The sequence below is a fragment of the Chiloscyllium punctatum genome, chromosome 22 (assembly GCF_047496795.1).
Source record: "Chiloscyllium punctatum isolate Juve2018m chromosome 22, sChiPun1.3, whole genome shotgun sequence".
NCBI lineage: Eukaryota > Metazoa > Chordata > Chondrichthyes > Orectolobiformes > Hemiscylliidae > Chiloscyllium > Chiloscyllium punctatum.
In genome coordinates this window covers 68,466,123-68,477,016 of record NC_092760.1, presented here as the reverse complement: position 1 = coordinate 68,477,016, position 10,894 = coordinate 68,466,123, and the positions used below count along the sequence as shown (strand labels likewise).

General features: G+C 41.1%; 1 protein-coding gene across 4 annotated transcripts in view; it reads left to right on the top strand.

Annotated features, from left to right (window-relative positions):
• Positions 1-445: 445 nt before the first annotated feature.
• The window catches only part of LOC140493753 (paired box protein Pax-6), a 37,972-nt gene continuing 27,523 nt past the window's right edge, over positions 446-10,894 (top strand). For 3 of the 4 annotated variants that reach the window (XM_072592600.1, XM_072592601.1, XM_072592597.1), the window contains exon 1: positions 6,870-7,153. The gene's annotated coding sequence lies outside the window, so the exon portion shown is untranslated. Of the gene's footprint in view, positions 469-6,869; positions 7,154-10,894 lie in introns of those variants that run through there. The other variant, XM_072592599.1, reaches the window with a different exon arrangement.

The following is a 10,894-nucleotide window of genomic DNA, read 5'->3' as shown; positions in this document are numbered from 1 at the left end:
CAGTTTGGTTTGGTTATCTTAACAATCGGTGGGGTCTAATTGAGCATCGCGTTACCATTAATCACCTTCTATTCTCATGTCTCTCCGGCCAATATCCTAGCCCTACCTGAAGTGGTCCGTGCTTAAGGATGGGGGAATATGCCAGTTCTGCGCGTTATTTTGATATTTATGTTGACAGAGCAATCGGCATCATGTAAGGCCAGCACTAAAAACAGTTCTAGGATCTCTAAGGAGTGACGGAGTAGAAGAGGGAAACAGTTCTGACTCGTGCACCAATTAAACATTAGAATCGAAGATATCCATATATGGAACTTTACTATCTTTGACTTTAAACACAAGAATAAATCCAGTAACTGGAGCTGAACGAGCAGAAATATCAGATACTGGGAAGGTCTACTCTGAAGAATCCTAATCTGAAGACTTCGCAATGAATTTGCTGATACCGTATGGGCCGGCGGAGCGGGAGAGGTACGTTTTAATAGCTAACTTATTAATTAACTACTTAAAACATGCGAAGTTGTTTTCCTTACATCTATAATCAGGATGGATGGCTGATTCTGCGTCACCTTCTGAACGCATGTAATGTTTGGGTTTAGTTGTGTCTTGTCAACTAACAGCTTGCCAAAGATGCTAACTCCTTCTCCCTTGCTCTCTGTCTCTCTCTCCTGGCATAGAAATGACAAGTGTGCTGCTTTATCCATACAATTTATTTCATTATTGTTTCCAGCACCAGGAATTATAATCAATCACAAGGAAGTCCAGTTGGCAGGTGTCAATCTTGGTATATATATTTTTGGGTCTCCGTCTATATTTAATCCAATTACAAGGGTCAAGGAGTAAGTGCAAATCCCCTTGTTACAGCTCAGTTGTTATTCCCGATTTATGGGAGAAGTTAAACCTGATCATACTGAATTTTGGGGGCAATAATTTTTGATCTGAACGTACAGAGTGCGTCGCGATGTCATTCATTAAACAGGTGCTCTTTGCTTGTTAATGGAATATTTATGAGTGTTTATGTGTAAATGAATCATCGTGTTATTTCCTAAAGGAGAGGGAGTCTTTAATGATGGAGGCTGTGTCTCGGCTCACTGCGCTTTCGACTACAATTGTAGATCGAACTCAGACCTTGTCACGTCGGGAAACAGTGAATCTATAACATACAGGACATGCCTGTCGACATACAGCAAATTGCATTCAATCAGCCCCGGGGAATTCGGCTAATGCTTCAACCCAAAACCCGGCATGGGGAAAAAAAAACAAATGAGACTGTAGGCTGGCTTGGAAAGAAAAATAAATGTGCAGGCAAGTAACTATTAATACCAGTCTGCCACATGAAACGAAGTTTGTAAGCAATTTAGTAAGGCGTTAGCCCATAGAAACAACAAAATACATACGAAAGAACAATAAGAAATCCAATAGCCACCTAGATAGTATTTGGGAATTTATCATTTGTTTTACATGTATGTGTGTGCTTGTTTTGTGTGTGTGTAAATCTGAATGGATATTTCAAATAAATTAAGACGGCATGCACCGAGGCATCGATCAGATTTCGCGGACTGATAAATGTTTAGAGCACCCTTGTTATTTGGATTGACAGATGTCAGTCATTTCGCAACAGCTTGTCAGTACCCGGTTAATAAAGGGAACATATATTGCTCATACAGAACATTCTTAGATTCATTACCATTGCGACATCGGAGTCTTACTCCTCAGATAGGAACTTAGGTTTGACTGAGGTTGTCTAAGTAATTCAAACCAACCTTACCTTTTGAAAAGATCTCCCCTGATCTGGAAATGAATACTTAATTAAGGCATTCTGACATCCAGCGTAGTTTTATAAGCAAGCCTCGGTTTCTGGCTAGTGTTGTTTGTTACTTTAACAGAAGACAGGATAAAGGGCCGAATCTTAGTTTCACTCTAAAATGGTCTGCCGCGATTTCCCAATTTACAACGAATTATTCACATAGCCCTGCGTTTGTCACAGATAACGCTAGCAGGTAGGAAACTTGTACGATTAATGACAGCAGCATTTTATAACCGGACACGGGGTCTAACATTATCTGTGAGCTTTTCCTGCAACATGTCTCACGTTAGATGATGAGTTTTTATAAATCACAAGCGTGTTACGATATTAAATTATATTAAAGACTAGATGCCCGATTCCTGCTGATGCTCCAAAGGTGACCCCAAGAAACAAAGGGTTTTATTTTGTTATTTGATTATTAAAGAAACAAAACAATTTACAAATGGCAGGTTTGAGTGAGAGTCGAGTTCGTCAGTGACAATAGGATTAACGTTGGAAGCTGATCGTCCTGCGGAACATGACTAATGTCCAAATTAACCCGATCCCACAAACCGGACTAAGGAGAGACTGGGATCATTTCGGGATTTTTTCATTCGATTCTCTATGTTTTGATTTCGTTGTTTTTTTCGTGCTTGTAGTGAAGAAGCGAGGCGACGCCGCGATTGTCCTGTTGCTTTCTACAGGTCAATTTTGAAACCTTGAATTCCCCCCTCCCTCTCTGTTTAAAATATCCACCGTAGACTTCCTCTACCGACGATGTAAAGACAGCAGATGGACTCCCGGAAATTAAACAAACACCGATCGTTTGCATCTCGCTTTTGATGAAGGTGCAGTCAAAATGAATCAGTCCTTTTGTTTGAGGTCGCCTCGTTTACCGTTACCGTTTGGTTAAACGGACTATTAGGGGTTTCTAAATCCATGGTAATCTGCTGGTGCACTTATTACGATTGCTCAGCATCTACCTTCGAGTTGGCATCACTGACTAAGTGGCCTGCTTAGAAAGAGAAAATACTGGTCAATAACTGGAGGGGGTGTCAGGAAAACCCCAGTCAGTCGAGTCAAATTTGTGGACCCGGGAAACCATGTTGGTAGTTTGGGGCTGGGGAAAGGGAGATGGGGGAGGACATAGGATTACTAGACTGATAACAGTTAATTGTTGTTTGCAGACTATAAAACGCTTGTTATATTTAGTTACGCATTTTGAGGTTGCTTGCTACAGCATATAAAGGCGCAATAGCACTCAATCTTAAAGTGGATTTAGTCTATTTGGCTCACCTGTCGACCATTCGGGTCAAAATTTCGTTGCTACCCAGGTGGCTTTGCAAACACCCCTGTCGCACAATCCTACTTTTCCTAGTCATTCCTGCCAAATTGAATAAAGCAGCGTTTTAAAACGTTCCTGCTCCTGCTCCAACCCATTGGCATTGTTTAGTCATTCCTTTTCCTCAAATAATTTTAGTACGCTTAGGCCAGGGTCATGTCATGATTTAAACTACATGAATAGGCAGGTTAATTAATTAAATTTCTGAGTAGAGTCCTGCACTTCATGTTAAGAATAAAGAGACTGGGGCTCTTAGTTTTCCTGGCCTCAGTACATAAACCGTGTAAGATGTTCGCATTCAGAAAGGGCACTTTATCAATGGAACTTCTCATTTTCTTGAAGTCACCTAATGAGTCAGGACATTAATGCGTTTGTGGAGATGTTTTGCCATGCTTGTTGCTTTCAAAAAGGAAGTGAAAAGTTGGGACCATTGAAGCACTTGGGAAAATGCGATTTCCTTTTATCATTGCCAATTGAAGTTGAAAGTCGACTGAAAAATATGCAAGACTCTTTAACATACACTTTAAAAGAGCAATATAAAGTCACCATGCAAACTGCAAATCGAGCAAATAACTGGTTTGCTTGTCAGTAAAGTGGCATCATATAAAGACACTTAAAATACTCTGAAAACGTCTTAAAACCGCAGCATTGAACATGTTCTTTCAGCCAAGGAGATACGTTCACCTATTTCTGACTCTTCACAAAATCTGCAGTGTATACACAACGAACATCTTTCAACAAATGATTTGAATGCTAATTTCCATGGAATCAATGACATTTAATTGTGTCCAAATACTCTACACTTGTAATACAGTCTTGATGCTGCCATGTAAATTTCAACCAACTGAAGGCAATCAATTTCCACCCGACATAACACACTGTTCATTGCACCCACAGGGACTGTGAAACGTACAATGGTGTACTGACTTGACATCTTTCATTCCCACCGTAAAGCGAGGGACAAGAATTGCATCCTTTATGGGTAAAATACGCTAAAATATAATTGTCCGATTTAAAAGGTAGACAAAAGCTTATCTAAGTTTTTTGCTTACTTTATAACTCGACGCACTGTAATGAGCTTGTTAAAACAATCACTGCGGCGACCAAAATGTGAGTTTTCTTTTAGATATAAATCATTTTAATAAATAAAGTAACAGCAGAATCGACATTGTAAATTGCACAGTCACAATTTTACTCCCATTTCACTTTGGATAACATCTCAGGACAACCAGGCAGAACTGCAGCAACTCATTGATGTCAACCTAAATAAAAATTGACCCATGTTCTATCTATGACTTTCTTTCCGACTGCAATCACAGTGCAGAACTTTTAACACGCAGAAAGGAACAGATGAAACAGCCCCGTGTCTGCAACACCACATTAACAATCAGTTAACATCCGCGCTCTCTGACACCTATCCACGATTAGAACAAAAAGTAAACTCATCAAATGCTCGTGATGGAGGCCATTTGAACAATCTTGCGCTCTGGCGACGGGTCTGGCAGCACAGATTGATTCACGGATGAGCTCCTTTTGGAGAGTTGTGCAGTTTGAAGAGAGCAAGGTAACACCTGGCTCTGTTTTAGCGGCGCTCGCTTTTGCTGAGAGACAGATAAGGGGCCGCGCGACCTTTCCAGCGCTTCCTTGGAAAGCCCTGGTCGGTTGCACGGTTTCAGAGCTCCCACCCCCTAATAGCAACGGGTTGCATCATTAGCAAAGCACCTTTCCCTGATAGTTCTCCTTTTAAAAAAAATCTGTTGAAACAGTCACTTCCTGCCATACTTGCCAACATATTGTTCCACCAGATCCATAGTGGGAGCAAACATTACTTGCTTCTGTTTCCTTCCAAACACACACATTTATTTTAAACGTCTAATTGCCTCATTTACACCGACTTAGAAAAAAATGACCTGGTAGCCTACCTTTAATAAAAAACGAGGGCAAGCCTGGAGCATGGACTTCTGTGAGGTGAATTTGGAACAATGAATATTCTCTCGTCACTGTAGCAAAGCAAACATTGCAACTGGTTGCATGAATCTCCAATGAATAAGAATTTTTTTTCGTAAATCAGGAACGCAGCATGTTTTCACCGTAAAATGCTGAAGTGGGTCAGATTTGTCCTTCAGTCCCTCAATGCAACTTTCACAGTGAAAGTCAGGCTCGTTCGGAGCACACGTAGTTGAGGAATCAGGACAGTGCAACACGCATGAAGATCATTTTACTGGAATGGTTCATTAGAAACCGCAAACCGTTGCTGAGAATGGAGGGTGTGAGGGAAGATCCTAATAAATTATTTAGTCTGCAAAATGTGTATAAATAATGGTCTTTGTGAGAACCAGCAAGACTGCAGGAAGTATGAGAGCGTGGTCAATTAAATGTCGAAACAAGCTGATAAATATCTTAAAGATAAAGATGTTAATACACGCATTAGAGCCGATTAGAATATAACCAGCAAGAGATCAAAATACATATATGAACATATATATGCAGACACAATGAGGCCAATATATACACGTGTGCCTATGATTTTATATCTTTAAACTGGGCAATCCCGGATGTTCCTTTAACAATGAATAAAGTCCAAATATATAAGTTATTGTAATGAAGGTATGCAAACATTCGCATAGCTCTCTTTCCAAACTTCCTGTATTTCGTGATATTCTGAAGAATAAAAAGAAAAGAAAACGTCTTTATTACGGCGCGTTGCATTAGACGGGGAATGTAAACCGTGATTTTATTCCTCTTGTCAAGTATTTAAGATATTTTCATAGACTGTGTGTACAACGGGTGTACTTTTGAAAGATGAAGGGTCAGGTAATACGGTTGGAGGGGTAGCACTTTCGATCTGTTTTCGCTGTGCTGAAGCTAGTTACCGTTCTAATGAAAGTATCCAGCCAGAAGCAGAAAGTTGATTTTTCTACCTGATTGAACCCATTCAACAAACAGAACGGAGAACCAATGGATCAATGTTTACTTTATTGGTGACTTCGGACTAAATCACGGAGACACGGCCCGTAGACCTGAGGTGAATGATAAATTATATCAAGCAATTATTAGTTCTGGTGAATGTTTTCCCACTTAATGTCAGACAGTGAGACTTAATTGTGTGAATAATTGTTATATGAGGTCTGGTGTCTAATACTTCACACCAGATAAACATCACTTTCTTTACCCTGTTATACATGTGTCCCACAAAGCATCCTTAGAAATATCAAAATAGGACAACATGCTGAGAGAAAAGAATTGACTGTCGGAGAGTTCCAGTGCTAGTTTAAAATGTACGATTCTTACAGAATAAATGTAGCTTGGAGGATACATAGAGTCTGTCATTAAAATATTGCCACTGTGCAATTTTGCAGAATTAGCTGCTCCCATTTATATGATATATCAGATATAGACTTTGGGATATATTTGCATATTCATATATTTATATAATGATGACTGAATCCATTATGTGCCATCAACACTAATCTGAGTCAGAACTATGAAAACTTTATGGACTCATTACTTGCAATGTTGCTTTAGGATAAATGGCCTTATAAGGGAAACAACGCGAGGCCACTCTTTTCTTAAAGGGGCATTGTAAAGTTGGCGAAATAAAATAATTTTTCACTGAGTGCTTCCGCTCTTTCTGCATGTCACACCACCGCGTTTCTTTAAAGGGAGGAGATTGGGTTGGTGGGGCTGGGGTGGGGTTGGAGGTGGGGGTCATATCTAACCAGAAGGAAATCTCCACTTGAAGCGAGAGCGGCGCTGGGCCTGGCGTCAAGTGCAGCCCTTGTGTTTGCACAGGGTGTCGTTGCGTCACGCAGGCGCCTGGTCCAATCAGCGTCGGCCTGACACTGATATTAAGGGGGAAAGTTTGTGTTTGAACGAAAAGCCGTCCCATAGTCCCGGTGACATTTAAACTCTGAGCGAGAGCCCAATGTGAAAAAAAGGGACCAAAACCTCCCAACGTTCTTACCCAACCGACCGGACCGGGGAACCAAAATAACCGTGTTGAACCGCCGACGTACGACTTGATTCAGGTACGAGAGCTCTTGCCTGTTCCTCACCTTAACGCTGCTTACTGCTTCTGGCTTCTTCTAAAAACCCTCTGTCTGTTTTCCTCTATTTATTTTGAGTCTGCGGAATATCGGCTTCGATCGCCTATTTCTGTGTTATCCTTTCCGCCTCTGTGATATATTCGTTGTACAGTTTCAGTGGTTTATCTGTATGCCTGATATAAGTTCTCTTCACAGGAAATCTTTGCCTTTTGAGATCGTCTCTCGGAATTGTTCTGGCAATCGCACTTATTGCTTGTATTGCGGCGGACAGTGTGCAAATATTGATAACATCAGGCGAACATCATTTCAAAATTCACGCTGCAGTCAGCCACAAGTGCCCATGTTTGGGGCGCGAGGGAGGGGGAGTTAATTTGCTGGGATATACGGAACACTGTCTGCGAGACTCCTGCAAAGTTGCTCTCAACATCTGGTAACAGGTGGCACGGGAACAGACCAAAGCTTTTTGTTGCAAGGTACTTGTCAGCTGCCTCTCGAAGCGGTGCGGCTTAAAGGGCGAGTTTTAGTGGGGGGTTTTTTTAAATCACCTCCACCCACACCCCACTCCTATCTGCGAGGGAGATTTGGGTGGCTTCGCTTTTAGAAGTTGCTTTCATTTTCCCCCTCAAAAAAAGAAATGTTGAGGCTCAGGAATGAGCTGCACGCAGACTTGCGGCAGTCTGAAATCACAGGAACTTGTTTGATTTCTCCGGCCTTTTGAACGGTGTCTAATCAACAATCAAGGTAAAAAGCAGCGGCTTCATGTTACACAGGTCCCTGTCACTCCCCTGAGTCTGTCAGGGGTGTTGAATAAGTCGGGGCGATTTTACGGGTTTAGACCCTTAGCAGTTCACTCGTGCATTTCAAGCGCGGTCGTGTCGCATTAAGAATGTCACAACAATAAGAGGGCATTTAAAGAATGCTTCTTCGAAGCAAAAGAATCTAGAGCAATGTTGAAGGATTTCTCCCCTTTCACTAGCCAGGATAATTGCGTCGCAGCCATCAACCTAGGGCGACCTGTTTGGGAATCAAGGTTAAGGCTTAACAACCTTATTTTGAAGTATCCTGTTCAACTTATGGTTTAGCTTCTTATTGGTAATTTATATAAAAGCACAACCCAACTCACCTTAAGAGGTCCCACTTTGTTTGCTGTGTGCATTCCAGTTTCCCCTCCTCGTCTGAGGATCATAGATCATATTCCGGGCTAGCTATTGTGGCTCTGTTAGGAGCTGGGGCCAGGTGGAGGTTCTACTGTACATGGGGCACACCGGTAGTGGACCATACCTTGATAATAAATCAAGCGCCTTGTAACGCGGACCCTCCTCCCTCATTAGAGATGTTTATCAGAGATACTGTTTATCCAGCTGTCATGTCGAGATAGGCCTGTAACATAATTGGCCTGACTAGAAGCCCTTTGCCTAACTAACCCCCACCCCTCCCAATGTAGACTAATGTATATTTAAAGCCAATGCATTTCACCAGGAAGGTCTTTTAAAACTGAATTTTCCATTGACCTTTTGGGACATCTCCTTATCGAGCAGCATTCTCCAGCTACAATTAGTACAATTCATGAAGATTCCTCGTGTGCAGAGATTAAAACATTGCTTAACCGGGAAGGGGGTGGTTTTCCGCATAGAGATGTGTGCTGCAGTTTCTGTTCTTAATTTTGTTTTTTGTTGTGGAGTATGAGTGACTGTAGATAACTATCAGGCTGGCATGCAGAGCAAAGATTCTACCAGAGTGTAGTCAAAAAATAATGGGATATTATCTCAGCTTGTGTCGATACGATAGCTCAAAATATATTTTGTGTTCAGTACACAGATAGGCATAAAGTATCCGCAAGGCACAGACGCTGGGATAAGTTGTCAGATATCGTGCATCTCCACATTTTACCGAATGAACTAGACAAGACGACTTTAAGTATTCTGTGGATTGTGAAAGGTACTTGGTAGCTTGGTTTACTAATGCAAGGAGACGGGGTCTGTTTCTGAACTAGTACGATTAATGAGTCAGAATTCTCGAGTTGAGGAAGATGTGTGTGCGTTGGGAAGGGTTGAGTTTAAAACGTTAATTTGACAATTTGTTAGCTCTTCTGAAACCGAAAATATTCGCCGCTGCTTTGGGACAGGAAGTCCACCAAAGCATGTCACTTTGCAATAATACAGAATGTGAAATGAACGTGAAGTGTGATTGTCATAAGACCTGTTCAAACGAATTGCACCGATGGTTTAATAAACTTTTCGACATTTTCGTTGTTCAGGGTTTCGTATACCCTCCATGAGTTGACACAACCTCTCCATTATGCCTGTGAAAATAAAGGAAGCGTGTTTTACACTAATTGTTTAATCTGGGTGATTATTGCATGTTATTTTCTAGGCAGCAAGTGTTTTCATCGCACTGTACTGCTCCAACCTGTGTTAACGGTAACGATTAATTTCATTAACCCACAGGCAAGAGATTCCTGGGGTGGAGCCATTGGTTCCTGTCATCCAATTCCTTATTGATTTAAAAAAAACAAAATCTAATCTCGGTTACTACTGCTAAACAATGTTGATAGCTTATAGCATATACAGGAGCGAGTAGTTTTAAATGGAGTGCACGCAATATTTTTTATATAATTTTATGTTCCTTGAGAACATTGTAAAAAAAGCATGTTTTGAATCGAATTTGAGGCTTTGTTCGCCGGTTAAGGATTTTAGATCTGCTCATTTCTTCAAGTCTTGTCAAAGTAAGAAGCTACGTGTTATTTCGTCCGAGATAGAAGAACAGAAAAAGTTCCCGAACATATTATGAACCCTCAAAAAATGTCACCCTCGTATTTATTTAATGGTGCTTATACCATTACCGAAATACCAACCATTATCAAAAAAAACTCTCATCACTCTGCTGTGATTTTCAAGCTCCAGCTTTTGCTCACTTTGATTTTGTGGGAAGCTTTTTTTCTCTCACTGCTTCCGGGTTTCCGGACTGGGTTTTGCTCTTTTGTGCAATCTCGACCAACACCGACTTCTATCAAGGGCATTCCCCTTGCTCCGGGGATAGAGGCTTCAACTCTCTCGCTCATAACAACAGAAAGAACTTTTTTGACAAGTTCATTGCCCACTTTTATTCTTCATCCCTGTTATTCTCTTTTACGCGACGCATTTGATGTTCAAATTTAAAAATGCACCAATTAATTCGGCCTTCCTGCGTAAAACAACATCAGAGCAGCACTCGTCAAATCCCCATTCCGCCTTCTGTGAAAGTGCCCGTGGAAAATAAAACTTGCTGTGGAGTTCTCCACTTTAATATTTTTAAAGCTTTATCATTGATTATACAATCGAGTCACGCTAGTACCCATCAGTTTTTTTTTGTAAAACGTACATTTGCAAAATGCAATCGGGCAGCCGGATAGGCCAGGAAAGTACAATTAAAAGACTCATTAAAGTACATTTTTCCCTTTTTGAGAGCTACATTCAATAAAAATGGCGTCACTCCGTGCCTTTTAACAAACTCAGAGGGGGTGGGGGAGGATTTTATTTTGCAGCGCTCCCCGCCTCCCCACTGAAAAAAAAACTGTCGATCAGGTGAGCCCCTGATAACTTTTTTTTGTGGAAATATTTTAGATAGGGAGCAGTAGCATATCAAATAGACTGGTTGTTTTGTGCATGAACGTATATATATGTCTTAATCGTGCATTGGGGTGCTCAAGTTTTAAACTTCACCGATGAATTGTAGACCACGATC